General features: G+C 47.5%; 1 long non-coding RNA gene across 2 annotated transcripts; it reads left to right on the forward strand.

Annotated features, from left to right (window-relative positions):
* Positions 1–10803: 10803 nt before the first annotated feature.
* On the forward strand, positions 10804–14334 carry LOC122368482. 2 transcript variants are annotated; one of them, XR_006254249.1, is made up of 4 exons: positions 10804–11466; positions 11807–11949; positions 12297–12982; positions 13414–14334. It is a non-coding gene; the product is annotated as an uncharacterized LOC122368482 (long non-coding RNA). The 2 variants fall into 2 exon arrangements; XR_006254248.1 differs by having other exon boundaries at positions 12667–12982.
* The last annotated feature ends 494 nt before the right edge of the window (positions 14335–14828 follow it).

A 14828-nucleotide genomic window follows, 5' to 3' on the forward strand; every position in this document is an offset into this window, starting at 1 on the left:
GACAACCTGGAACTGTAACGCCGCTGCGGACAAAACATCTATCATCCCCGCCGCACGGGCTGTCCGCCTGTCACGAACCACTGTCACGCCGCCGCTGACACTTCTGTCTTGTCTAACGCACTGAGTGTCCGTCCGCCATATAGGTACTGCTATCACGCTGCTTCCGACCGTTCACGATTATGTCTAGCTCAAGCGCCCGGACCGACCCGTCTCCCATATACCGCCGCCATGCTGACACTCCACCCATCCCGGCCGCCGCCCGGACCACCCCGTACGTCTTAACCGCTGCCGCGCCGCCGCCAACGGCACCGAGCACACCTACCATGGCAATCGCCAGGCCCTCTGTCACATACCACCGTCCCGCCGTTACTACAAGCACCCCTATCATCTACCGAGCCACCCCGGCTGTCGCGCCGCCGCCGACAGACCCTTCGTCATGCCACCGCTCTAGCCGCCCGCCTGTCACACATCAACGTCACTCCGCCGCTGACAGAGCAACGGTCATGTCCGACGCCGACGGCGGCCCGTGTGCCACGCCGTCCCCCACCCGCCGCCTGGTTACCCTGCCATATACTCCGCGTCGTCTCTTGGCCCGGGGCCATCGCCTACCACCGCCCGCGGACAGCACTCGTTCCGCCGCGCCCGCCGCCGCGGCCGGCCTGATAACCCTCTCCCCAAAAGTTCGTTCTCACCTAAATTTTACGTTTTTAGGCTCTCTTGCTGCTTAAAGGCACGCTGAAGCTGGTTCGTAATTGAGCTTACGTGGTTGCCATGGCTAGTAGAAATATGCTCCACAATAGCTAATTTCTGTAGACAAAATAGTTTTTGCTAGAGAGCCCGCTTCCTACAGAGACGGCTAACGCCGCAACATAGAGGTCTCCGATACGGGTACGTCTCAGTATTAAGTCAGCACGTGACCATTCGCGACGATTGAGGGTGATTGATGCCTACCAGTGTGCAGCCAATGTCCATCGCTAACTGGACGCACAGTCAGCAAGTGACGCCGATGATTTGTCGGGAGTCAATCACTGCAAGTTTATCCTCTTTCCAGTCAGCCCTCAGGAGTGAGCCAAGTGGCCAAAATTGTGTGGCGCTAAAGTGGCCATCAAAAAGGTCAACGGGTTAGAAAGTTGGTAAGCAGACTTTTCAGGATGGATTACCAACTGTTTAAGAGTGTTCTTTCGGGGTACATAACTCGAGGTGACTTAAGCTTTGCTTACCGGAGGGCACAAAACAGTCAAAAACGTCTTAAAATGGCCAAACATGAGTTTCGTTATGCCTTAGGCTAAACAAAACTAGAGCGCTGATGACATCAACCAGGTCATCTGGACTAACTAGTCCACGTTCGAGATGAAACACCCGTCCAAACCCGAAAACAACCCCATAAGGACGAAGGAGGAGGCCTCCGTTTCGTCCCGTTATGCTCCTATGCAAAAGGCCAGTGTCACTGTGTTGTGGGATTATAGGCTTTCTGGAGTTGACCAAGCTGAAAGTGGCAACCCAGAAACAGTTTTGGGAGGCAGAATGTTTTTCCAAGAACATCTAGGAGGATTTTCAGCCCTCCAGCTGAACTCGAACCGCGAGTATGAACACATTTATAGCCCACGAGCCGCTGGGGGGGGGCATAAAGTTGCCCCCCTTTACGTTTGGTGGAATATCTCCGAAACGGGATAAGATACGAAGCTGAAACTTGGCATAGCTTCAAATGAATACCTAGGCCATATTTGAGGAAAGTTTGGTGGTTGTAGCACTTAAGATGACGTCACAGTGACGTCATAAAGTTTTGTCGTTTTCCAATACGGAGCGTTTCCGATGTCGCTGAGCATGAAACGCGGCGGTAAATGAAGTAAACAGCACCTGTTGTCATTCTGACACATCTAAGTACACTGTTAACTATATCCTGACCAGTTATCGGTCCTATATTCTCGGTCTCATGTGTCGGATATATCGTGAGGAAACTAAGGGACGCCAATCTACGATTAGGCTTCTGACGTCACTGTGACGTCATTTCAAATGGGATCGACACCAAATTTGGCCACAACCTCGGCTAGGTATTCAGGAATATGTGTTCAAAGTTTCGTTTCTCTATCTCTTCGCGTTGCGACGATATCGTCGGAGAAGTAAAGGGGGGGCAACTATATGCCCCCCCCCCCCAGCGGCTGGCGGGTGGCGCGGAGGCCCAGCGGCCGCCGGGATAGAGGAGAAAATGGCATCCGGGAGGTCGCAGGCCCATCTTCAGGCAAGACAGTGCATCAGTGCACAGGTCAAGTAAAGCTTAAAAGCGGTGCAAGGAGACTGCGACAGGCGTTTGTGGCAAGATCACATGCCAGGCACTTCATCGGATCAAAATTTCATAAAAATGTATTGGTTATGCTGAAATTGAGGCTCGTCGAAGCGTAGCGCTGTTCCAGCCTCGAGGAGCTCACGGCGCATGTCAAGTCAGTCTGGGTTAACTTAAAGCCTGCTATGCAGCCAAACATGCCGGTTGGCATGCCGCTGCATGTATTCATGTGTTTGCACTTTGCCTATTAACCCGGCAGTTGCTGGGGTATTTCGCCACCCACCGTTTGCTGGGGGGGGGGGGGGCGTTAAACGCCCCCAGCCGATAACTCGAGAACCAATGGGCGCAGCGAAACGCACGAGGCGGCAAACGAAAGAGCGCGACGAGACGCTTCAGATGAGTACTTTAAAGTTGAATTTTGAGGTCACAGGTCGTGTCAAGGTCAGGTCAAACACCTGAAATCGGGCTTTCAGTAGCATGGACTTCAGGACTTCGCAATGGGCGCCTCTCACCATAAACTCTGTGAAAACGGTGCACAATCCATCTTATAAGGTCTACAAGAGTGTCAGTTCCATGTAGGGGTCAGTCAAGCATAGGTCAGGGTCAAGGTCAGGTCAACCGGGTAGGCACATATCCCCGAAAATCAAAACTGATATTCGCAGCCTGTGACACATGTTTTATAGGTAATTTGGAGCGTAGAACACGATGGTGACATTCATTTTATCATATGTGTACGTGTTTGGCTCAAAAAGTTCAATTTAAGAAATTCATGTATCATGGTCGCGAAGTAGTCACGAAAAATTGCCACGATTCAGTTCAAGATTATGGAAAATGCGGAAAGATAATCAATAATCGAAAATAGCCATTTGATTGATCATGGTATTGGCAGTCTAATGGCGTTTACGGCATGTCTGTATGTCTATTCTGTGATTTTATATGATTTTTTGAACATATGCCGTTTTTGGTCGAAAACTCAGAAATCATGACGTCACTAAAACCTCGATATCTCAAAAATTTTCCGACCGATTTTTTTGAAACTTTGTCACAATAAACTTTAATCAATTCCCTACAGGTACCCAAAATTTGTTTTTATGCTATGGCCCGGCGAAAAAAGTGGGGGCGTTTAACGCCCCCCAGCAACTCGCGGGTTAAATGGGGAGCACATTGAGGGGTCATAAACATATCAAAACGCAATGTACTCTGTTTCACATGCAAACATAATGTGAGAACGAACTTTTGGGTCACCCTGTAGGTGCCTGTTTGCTCAGCGCCCTCCCCACCCCACCCCAGCGCTCTCGCACCGCGTTCGCTCGCCGCGGACAAGCGCAGCCTCGTGTTGTGTTGGTTAGAGTGGGGAAACCGCCGGTGTGACGATTCGGGCCAAATCGTCCTGTGGCCAGCTTGATTCCAGGAATCGGCGGACTAGTGCGCATCGTTGTCGGCCTGTGAGGTGTCTGTCCCTACCACTCCAGGAATAATTTTGTCTACCTGAATGTTAGGAGACAATAAAGATAAACAAGATCCCTCCCCTTTCGACGCGCCCCGTCCTTGAAGGGACGATTAAGGGATGAATGTTAGGAGGCACATGTCTGGAAACTTCGACTGAGGCTAGATATTGACCTGAGGAATCGATTGCGACCATTATTTTTGCAATCAGACTTGGGGCACTTTTGACGCGCCCCGTCCTTTAAGGGACGATTAAGGGATGAAGGTTAGGAGGCACATGTCTCTAAACTTCGACTGAGGCTAGATATTGACCCGAGGAATCGATTGCGACCATTATTTTTGCGATCAGACGAAGCCTTAGGGCACTTTTGATGCGCCCCATCCATTAAGGGACGATTAAGGGATGAAGGATAGGAGGCACAGGTCTTGAACCTTCGACTGAGGCTAGATATTGACCCGAGGAATCGATTGCGACCATTATTTTGGCAATCAGACGAAGCCTTGGGGCACTTCTGACGCGCCTCGTTCTTTAAGGGACGATTAAGGGATGAAGGATAGGAGGCACAGGTCTGGAACCTTCGACTGAGGTAAGATATTGACCCGAGGAATCGATTGCGACCATTATTTTGGCGATCAGACGAAGCCTTGGGGCATTTTTGACGCGCCCCGTCCTATAAGGGACGATTAAGGGATGAAGGATAGGAGGCACATGTCTGGAACCTTCGACTGAGGTTAGATATCAACCCGAGGAATCGATTGCGACCATTATGTTGGCGATCAGACGAAGCCTTGGGGCACTTTTGATGCGCCCCGTCCTTTAAGGTGAGATTAAGGGATGAAGGTTAGGAGACACATGTCTGGAAACTTCGACTGAGGCTAGATATTGACCCGAGGAATCGATTGCGACCATTATTTTGGCGATCAGACGAAGCCTTAGGGCACTTTTGATGCGCCCCGTCCTTTAAGGGACGATTAAGGGATGAAGGATAGGAGGCACAGGTCTGGAACCTTCGTCTGCGGTTAGATATTGACCCGAGGAATCGATTGCCACCATTATTTTGGTGATCAGACGAAGCCTTGGGGCACCTTTGACGCGCCACGTCCTTTAAGGGACGATTAAGGGATGAAGGTTAGGAAGCTTAGGTCTGGAACTTTCGACTGAGGCTAGATATTGACCCGAGGAATCGAGTGCGACCGTTATTTTGGCGATCAGACGAAGCCTTAGGGCACTTTTGACGCGCCCCGTCCTTTAAGGGACGATTAAGGGATGAAGGATAGGAGGCACATGTCTAGAACCTTCGACTGAGGTTAGATATCAACCCGAGGAATCGATTGCGACCATTTTGTTGGCGATCAGACGAAGCCTTGGGGCACTTTTGATGTGCCCCGTCCTTTAAGGTGAGATTAAGGGATGAAGTTTAGGAGGCACATGTCTGGAGCCTTCGATTGAGGCTAGATATTGACCCGAGGAATCGATTGCGGCCATTATTTTGGCAATCAGACGAAGCCTGGGGGCACTTTTGACGCGCCCCGTCCTTTAAAGGAAACAGTTCACTTTCCTTAAAGGGACCCTCCCACCTTCAAAAAAGTTAATGAATTGGCATGAAAGTGATGTCGCTCGGTTCAGAAAGAGCGAAAACGAATATCTACCAAATTTCATCGAAAAATATTCACCGGTTTTCAAGATATTAGACTTTTACTTTTGTTTACTTTTTGGGATCTCCGCTGTTCCTAGCGACTTTATTTGAAAGTGCGGCATTTGTTGCGCGCAAAGCAGCATATACCACCGCGTGCTACCAAACGTTTTAGTAAAAGATTTAAAAATCGTTAGATCTCCGCTGACGTCACAAATTCTAAGGGGGCATACCAATGCATTAGCCCCTTAGAATCCGAAAACTGCAAGTTTGAAATTCCATATCTCCGAATTAAAGCATTTTTCGATGTTGTGAGTGCCCAAACCGGGATTTTCAGGCCATGGCCACCAATTTGGCTATCTCAACTCAAAACTAATGTTAAGGTGGGAGGGTCCCTTTAAATTAGTATTTTGCTATGGATTTACGATTTTTTATGCTCAAAATGATCAGAAAATAAAATAAAACCTTTTTGTAAAAACAATTATTTTCTATATTTTAATATAGGATGAACTATATTCTATGTAAAATAATGTTTGACGCGGAAGCTTATTACGCGTTGACCAATCATATTGCGTAGTTGAAACCTACGCATGCTGCATTTGCTGTAAGCAGCATGCTGATTGGCTGACGATGACGTGGCTGCATTCCTGTGCAAGGCACACATTCCTCTGCAAGGCACTCTTTTCGGAACGAGAAATGGAACATCTTCGTCTAGGGTGATCGTTGAGCCGTAAAAGCTCCTGATTTGTGCTAGTCTCAGCTCAAGCTACGAAACTGCTATTCCAGTTCAAAATCCCATGTTAAAAGTGAACTATTTCCTTTAAGGGACGATTAAGGGATGAAGGATAGGAGGCACATGTCTGGAACGTTCGACTGAGGCTAGATATTGACCCGAGGAATCGATTGCGACCATTATTTTGGCAATCAGACGAAGTCTTGGGGCACTTTTGACGCGCCCCGTCCTTTAAGGGCCGATTAAGGGATGAAGGTTAGGAGGCACATGTCTGGAAACTTCGACTGAGGCTAGATATTGACCCGAGGAATCGATTGCGACCATTATTTTGGCAATCAGACGAAGCCTTGGGGCACTTTTGACGCGCTCCGTCCTTTAAGGGACGATTAAGGGATGAGGGAAGGGAGCTAGGGCAAAATAAATGTCATATTTGTGTTCCACGTCCCCCAATTGACCTGATGACAGTTTTTGGAGCGATTCTGAATCCGACACTATTCGCTGCTGTTGCTGACGCTAACTTCACACGTGTGAATTTCACGAACCTTGATCAAATTGCCCCAGGCGCCCTATTTTTACCGTTGTCCCTAGCCCTGATCGGCGGCCGGCTAGTAGTCTTGCCGGCGCTCACATACGTGCTGGTTGCCCCGGCAACGGGCTATTGACCAATGAGAAGCGAGGAAAGTGCAACGTCACTGCGATTTTTCATATACCTGTGCCCCGTGTCCGGACAAAATTTCGTCTGACATTTTTTCGTCGGACAGTTTTTCGTCCGCAGATTTTCGTCCGACTTTTTTTCGTCTCGCATTTTTCGTCTGTACATTTTTTCGTCTGTGCATTTTTTCGTCTGTACATTTTTTCGTCTGTACAATTTTTCGTCCGGACATTTTTTCGTTCGTATATTTTTTCGTCTGTACATATTTTCGTCCGGACATTTTTTCGTTCAATAAATTTTACGTCTGTGCACCCAAGGTTGAGTGAAAACATACTACAATGCTATTCAACTGTGAGGCAAATGACGTCATAATAATACTCGGGGCGAAGCAGTGCAGTGCCGAAGGCAATGCCTTAGGAGAGATTACAGGCAATGGTAAGTCAAATATTTTTAGGTTAAGTGGTTGTGTATCTAGCTTCAGGCCGAAGGCCTGAAGCCTGATGCATAACCACTTAACCTAAAAATATTTGACTTACCATTGCTTGCAATCTATTCATGCAAGTAACTTTTTCCTTATCCCCCGGTAGGCAAACATCAGTAGGTAAGGTTAGGTAAGGTTAGGTTAGGTTAGGTTAGGTTAGGTTAGGTTAGGTTAGGTTAGGCTAGGTTAGGTTACGTTACGTTAAAATTGTAGACGAAAAAATGTCCGGACGAAAAAACGCACAGACGAAAAAATATACGAACGAAAAAATGTCCGGACGAAAAAATGTACAGACGAAAAAATGAACAGACGAAAAAATGCACAGACGAAAAAATGTACAGACGAAAAAATGCGAGACGAAAAAAAGTCGGACGAAAATCTGCGGACGAAAAATTGTCCGACGAAAATCTGCTGGACGAAAAACCGTCATGAGCGCTGTTCGGCAGCCGGCTATTTTGGGTGAGACTAAATGCTTACTTCGAAATCTAAGCTGCGTTGCGGCATTGGCGGTTATGTGCGGCGTGTATGCCGCATGATTAGTAAGCGGCGACCACTAAATTAAAAATTCAATAGCTTCGACCTGTTTTCAATGGATAACACTGCATACCAAAAATGTCCATCGCTCTCGTCATACGATATTTAGATTTAAATAACTAACTTATCTACATCATTGTTTTGAACCAAATTAATACTCAGCCGCGAACGTATAAGGTATAACCCCTTGCCGTTTCGCTCCTGATCAAGCTAGAGCTTCGCGGAAAAAACGAGCGTGTTGCCCGTGACGAGAGAAAGCCGATGATACCCAATTTTAAGGTCCTAGGTTATCGGTTGACCTTCCAGGTCAGGTCAATGACCCAAAAGGCGGGAAAATTGGGACCTGTTAGAACGTCGTAGTGTGGCTGCTATGGGGTTTTTCGGGGTGCTGATCACGAATATCATGCTAGTTTTGATCACAGATGATGTCTTCATTCATTTAGGCCAGGTCGGGTTAGGTCAGGTCAGGTCAACCAGTAGAGGTCCTGCCAGGTATTTGTAGTAGGTGTCAACCGCCTCTGACAGCCTCGTAACATGTTACGAAGGCACCAAAACTACTTTGTAAACGTTCATGTGGTTGCTTAATTCGAATTCAGCTCGAAAAAACTGACCTAGAAACATGTCAAACTCGAAAAAGTGAACCGAGGTCACCAAAGGTCAATGACCTGACCTGACCTTCAGGTGACCTTGACACCCACCCTAATGCATGGGGGCAACATCATATCACATGTTTGAACGCTTGAAACCACGAAAAGACTGCAAACGCGCTGCTAATGCGAGCCGACATACGCTGAATCGCGGTTCCGGCCAAACATGGTCTCGAAAAGTAGGTCACAGGTCAAAGGTCATTTGGGTCAGGGTCATGAAATTTTCAGGATGGGTGTTAAATTGATCAATGCGAGGGTACTGAAAGTTTCGTCGCGATCAGCCGCTTTTTAAGCGAGTTATTCGCGAAAAACCTTAGGGGGGTTGCATCACCCCCCCCCCCCTGTGCGGGCGAGGTCATGTTTTGATAGCAAGACTGAAACAGACTTTTTTGGGTAGCCAGGAAATCGCATGCCAGAGCCTATTCAAATTCTTTTATCGGCCTTTATATGCACCAGTCGCATACAGGTACGGGATTTAGCATACGATTTCCAGACAATCGAACGACTGTTTGGAGACAACAAAGGAAGGAATGAGTGAGTGAAGTTGAAAGTATTAATTTGGTTCAAAATGATGATGTAGATAACCTAGTTATTTAAAGCTGAATATCTTATGACGAGAGCGGTTGGCATTTTTGGTATGCAGTGTTATTCATTGAGAACCGGTCGGAGCGTTTGAGTCTTTAATTTAGTGGTCGCCTCTTACTAATCATGCGGCATACACGCCACACATAACCGCCAATGCCGCAACGTAGCTTAGATTTCGAAGTAAGCATTTAGTCCCACCCGCTATTTTGTGTGCAGGGTATGACGCATTCCGCGAGCCGACGTCACGGGCGATGACGTCGGCTCGCGCGCGAGCCGACGCCAACGACTAACTAACGGGAACCCTCGGACACCCTCGGGGCATAAACCGCGGAGTAGCATATTGAGCGAGTCTTATAAGGGAAATTCATATATTTCCGTCTCTAAAATGATAATCAGGGTGTCTCTTACCTTTTTACGTATGATTTAGGCTTACCTAACACTTCAGTTGCCAAATATCTGCAATTTATTCAAACGAAGGTATTTTCAGTAAATATCAATGCTATAGACTGAAATCTCTTGAATAAAAACTCCAACCAACAGAAATAAAAATAACTTATTTTATTCCAACAATTTCCTCCAAATAAACAACATAAAAACTCACTTTTACACATGCCATTCATAATAAAGCATACTAACACGCCGCTTTTGACGATTGCGGCGTCGAGTGGCGCGCTGCTAGCGCTCTTTTTCGATCGCAGAGACCCTGCACGCACGGTATATATACCGGGGTTACATGAGCAAGTAAATGCGTATCAGGAACGGATTTTCCTATTCGCTCACCATTGTAGTCCGTTTGTAATGCGTATTAACTCTGCTCATGTAACCCCGAGCATAGAGAACTAGGTAAAACCGGTTCGCCGCCACAACACTAAGGTATTTTGACCACTATTTTCAGCTGGCCTTTTCATTCCAAAAAGGGAACTAGGCCTCATATTTTTATATGTTTTATTATTTACATATATATTATCCAGAAATGTATTCAGGGCAGGACTGGTGTATATCTGTAAAGTATTTGCGAAGATAATTTTGAAGCCGGCCACGCCGTTTCGAAAATAATCAATCTTAGGTTGTAGGGTTTCTTTAGTAACGAAAATGTGTTTTCATCCTTAAAAATAAAAACTAATAGTGAAAAACTATTATCATAGCCTAATATTGCTTCTTTGAATTTCGAAACCACCATGCTCCCAAAGTTGTCATCCCGCCGGACCTGCCAAAGTTATACCACGAATTCTCGAATAATACCGTGGTGTGGGTTTCAAATCAGTAGCAGGCAATATCAAAATTGAATTGTCTTTCATATTTTATGTGTGTTTTGCATTTACTAATGCTCAAAAGTAGAATTAATCCATGTTGAATACATCACCACCATTGGTGTTCTTTGTCACCCTGTTCCACTAAATTTAATATTGTTTAAAAACAAGACCGAGTCGGCATCTAAATAAACCACCAAAATGTGCAAAAATGCACAGACTATAACATATAAAAGTATTAAAGCTCAGCTAATTGGGGCTCATTGTCAATTTTCCCTCCAAAGTTGAAATTTAAAGTTTTGGGTACCAAACAGTCTTGAACAAAAACATTCATTGTTGGTAAACCTACCGCAGATGGGCTCATAAAAGGTGTACATCATAATAAAAATTAAATTTTCTTTCCAGATAAGCATGTTTTTTTTGCATTTTCTGTGTCATAAGATATATTTTTTTGGTCTAGAATGTGAGAGCTTCCTTGCTGCCAAAAGTCACACTGTAACAATCAATGGAATATTACTAAAAATAAAACCGAGTCGGCATCCATTTATAGTACAATAATATACAAAATTAAATTTTCTATCTGCTGGTGTAAGGTGTTATACAAAATAAATTGGGGCTCAGTACGAAATTCGATGTTAAAAACTGCAGACCATAATTATCACCTGCAGCTGCGCACAGTTTACTGTACTGTTATCGCTAGCGAACGCCAGCGCTCTCATTTGATTGGTTTAACGGCGTGTTCGTTGCTGACGGAGAACATCCCTGATTTTTTAATTTGTTTTGATTAGGCTTGGATTAGGCCGATTAGGCACATTGGAATTCGGTTAAAATTCAATTTAAAATTGTGCAGCTTGTTGATGGTAGAAGTTGTGAAGCGCATAACATAAAAGAGTTGTGTAGAGATTGTATGGGGTGTTGGCGTTTTTGAAATTTCCTTTTTCTTGTGCTCTTTTGAGATCTTTGCAGGGGTTGGAAATTTGCAATCACAATGCCACCAGGAAACAGTGTTTTTTTCATGCCACAGTTATGGGCAACACGGCAGGGCAAAGTTTGCCTCAAGTCCTGGCTCGTTCGTAGCCTTGATTTGCATTCAAGAAAGCAGGTGTGTGCCCAAATGGATGCTGCACATTTTTTATATTCTTCAAAGCTATCGAGGTTCATTTGCCGATTCTGCATGGAGTATGCGAAGCAAAGCAGTGTCATGCTGACGCGGATACGAAGACGTGAGTATGAAACAGACTACAATACTTGGCAAAAAGGCAAGCAAAATGCATCGCTTAGTTTGACTAATCCGCATCATTCTATATCAACCAATCTGGAAATGTGTACCCTCCAGTGTACCAGTATGCCCTGCATAAATGTGGAAGAATTGAGCCAGAGCCCATGCTAAGCGTGAATTGCTGTGTAGATCTACAAACCCCACCATGCACCAGGCATCCTTGAGCATGTGCTGTGTTGTGCAGGTGATTGTGCATTGGTGTTCATGTGCTCCTGGGTGCCTTTGGTGGGGGGGGGGGGAGCTCGAGCGTTGTGTGGTTCTTGAGTTATCATCCCATCCACCAGGTTGTATCTGGCGGTGGTTCTGGAGACAGCGCGGTTCGATCCAGCTGTGGGCCTGACGTCACCCAGCAGAAATGGCAGCGTGTTATCACCAGCTACGAGGCGCGCATACAGACATTGTCCAGAAACAATCACGTCATCTCCAGGTCAGTTGTGCATCCCACCGACTCTGTAGGGCAGTGATATAATGCCAATTGTGTTACCTGGCCCCTGATAGGTGATAATGGCGTCCCCCCGTCCACGGTGAGTGGCGTGATGACTGTGACCGGTCACCGGTCGACCACAGGTTGATCGGGGCCGGTTGTCGCTGTGGTCCGAGAGCCGAGGCGGGCCCAGGGGCGACCTCCTTGGCCGTCTGATGGAGGCGTGGTCCCATACATGCATTTCCCATCAATATGTGAATTTATCAATTTATAGGTAAATGGTTGTGACCAATCACTGTTCAACATCTGCCAATATAACCCGACCTGCGTCCTCTGCCCTCCATTCTCAGGCAGTCAGCTGAGTCAGATCCAGGACCAGCTCCAGAGCCTGAACCTGTCATTGAAGGCCGTCAGGCACCACCTATCCTTCACTGTACAATCCTTCGGTGTTACAAGTTACAACCAGATTAATTGCTTTATGCTCCACTCAGTCTGCTGTTTGACCATAATGGGCTGTTTGAATGGCATGGCATATTGTGTCATAAGGAAAAAAATATAGCATTGCAGTTAAAGGCCTACTTGCATGACTATGCTTCCAGACTCCAGTGAATGCTCTGAATATTTCTTGGTGAGTTAAATAGATTACCTTAGGGATATTCAGCATAGGACTTGAAAATAATATGGTCCCTAATGAGTCATTAACTCTTTACTGTGTTTCAGAGCGCCACGCGACCACGATGGTACTGCCAACGATGGCCTGCTCACCGACAGCTCCCCGCCAGCCGGCGGCGTTCCGCCAGCCAACGGGCTTCCGCCAGCCAACGGCGTTCTGCCCGCCGATGGTGGCCCGACGACCGACGGTCGCTCGCCGGCCGAAGGTGATCCTGTAGCCGAACGAGGCTCGCCGACCTACGCCGATCGACGCCGGCCCGCCCGCCGACGACGCCCTGCCAGCCGACCGCGTCCCGCTCGCCGACGGCGTCGATACGCCGGCGCGCGTATCGACATTGATCAGAAACGATCACATTATGTCCAGGTCAGTAATTGTGTCAATCAACGCATCCACAGGTCAGCTGTGTCCTGCTTCGTTACTAGGTCAGTGACCATAGGTGGGTTGCTTGGGGGAACTTTATGTGTTGCCGGGATGGGATGTCTGCTAATGCAGGTGCCGTTGCAAGTGTCGTGACGCTTGATGGTCTCAGGCTTGAGCTTCGAGTGAGTGAGAAATGTGTAATGTGTATACAGGCGAATGTACTGTTATTATGGATGAGTGTGCGACAGGGAACGTTATGAGGTATGATTCGTGGTCGCCGTGGCTGGTAGTGGCATTTTACGCGACCGTCGTGACCTGTGACGGCAGCCGTGACTGCTATATGACGGTCGCCGTGACTGTTCTATAACGGCCTTCGTGACTGAAACGTGACGGTCGTCACTCGGCGTGACGTGCCGCGACTCGCTGTTTTGCAGGTCATTAGTCGCGGGCGCTCGAGCTGACGGTGTCGTCTGACGGCTCCGCGGTGACCAGCGCCGCCTCCGCCGAGAACATCAGACTCCTGAAATGCTAATGGCCGTACACGAACAAGAGGCTCTAAACATCCAGGTGCAGGATAAGCGCCATGCTCAGAGGCGTCATCTGGAGAAGGCCGCACAGTGCACTTAAGGCTGAGCTCGGGTGTAGTGCGCGCAGACAGATATGATCAACTGACGGGCCGGCCATCAGATTTCAGTACGGAACTCAAGATGATTGGAGCCGACGTGGTTCGGTTGATGGTGTGTCAGGGTTGATTGAGAGTGGAGGCGAGACACCCGGATCTGTGAATGATACGCCGATACGGATCTCGACGTCGTCTTGCAATTTGTGCTATGTAATATGACGGCTATGCCGTGGTATCATTCACTCTCGATGCGCTTATAAATAATAAATAGGACAGAGACTGGAATTAAGATTATTATATTTGGATGTAAGGGGCAGGTTTTGGCCAGCTCTATATTAGAAATCGTGAGCGTGCTAGTTGCAATCAATCGCGCGCTTCTTGCTGAGCATCTGTGAGCGAGAAAATACTTTCTCTGGAACGTTCGTCGTAAAATATGTGTATCTTTGGAATAAGTTGTCAGAACATGAATGCATTTTTGGTGTCCACTGCAGCTGCTGTTCTGGAACAGAAACATGCCGAGATCGGCTGTGTAGGTATGTACTATGTACGCTGTGGCAAAATCAAGCAGCCGTACCATGAATCAAAAGCGGTATGTGAATTAAAGTGGATATATTTCACTATTTTTTCAGTTATATCATACAGATCACAGAAATGCGTCAAATACTGATCACACCCGGTTCCAAACAACTAAACGCTTGCGATCACTGGAAAGTAAATAAACAATAGATACCCATGTGGCTGCCTGGCGTGATCCGAGACTCTCTCTCTCTCTCTCTCTCTCTCTCTCTCACTCTCTCTCTCTCTCTCTCTCTCTCTCTCTCTCTCTTTCTCTCTCTCGCTCTCTGTTGTTGCTGACGCACACAGGACAACACAGCCGAATCGCGACGATGGAGAGCACGGAACGATGCCGGTGACTGGCGGACCAGCGAAAACAGGAAAGGAGATGAATAGCTCTAGCTCCCGTCTGCGCGCGGAAGGGCTCTGATTGGCGCGGCTCGCTGACTCCATTGGCTCATCAGACTGTTGTTGGTTTCCTCCTTCCCCTCCCACAAGCGTAGCCACTAGCCAGGTAGCTAAGTTGTGCGTGGAAGCGAGCGGCCAGAGCGGCGCTAGGTGTCGCCCTCCCAGCGACCGGGCAGTGCAGCTGGACACTGGGCAGTGCAGCTGGACGTGCCCCGGATGGTCCGCCTCTGATCTCGGCACACTCGGCAGAGTGCGACCGGACAC

Source organism: Amphibalanus amphitrite, unplaced genomic scaffold (assembly GCF_019059575.1).
Source record: "Amphibalanus amphitrite isolate SeventyFive unplaced genomic scaffold, NRLGWU_Aamphi_draft 000950F_arrow, whole genome shotgun sequence".
In the NCBI taxonomy this organism is placed as follows: domain Eukaryota; kingdom Metazoa; phylum Arthropoda; class Thecostraca; order Balanomorpha; family Balanidae; genus Amphibalanus; species Amphibalanus amphitrite.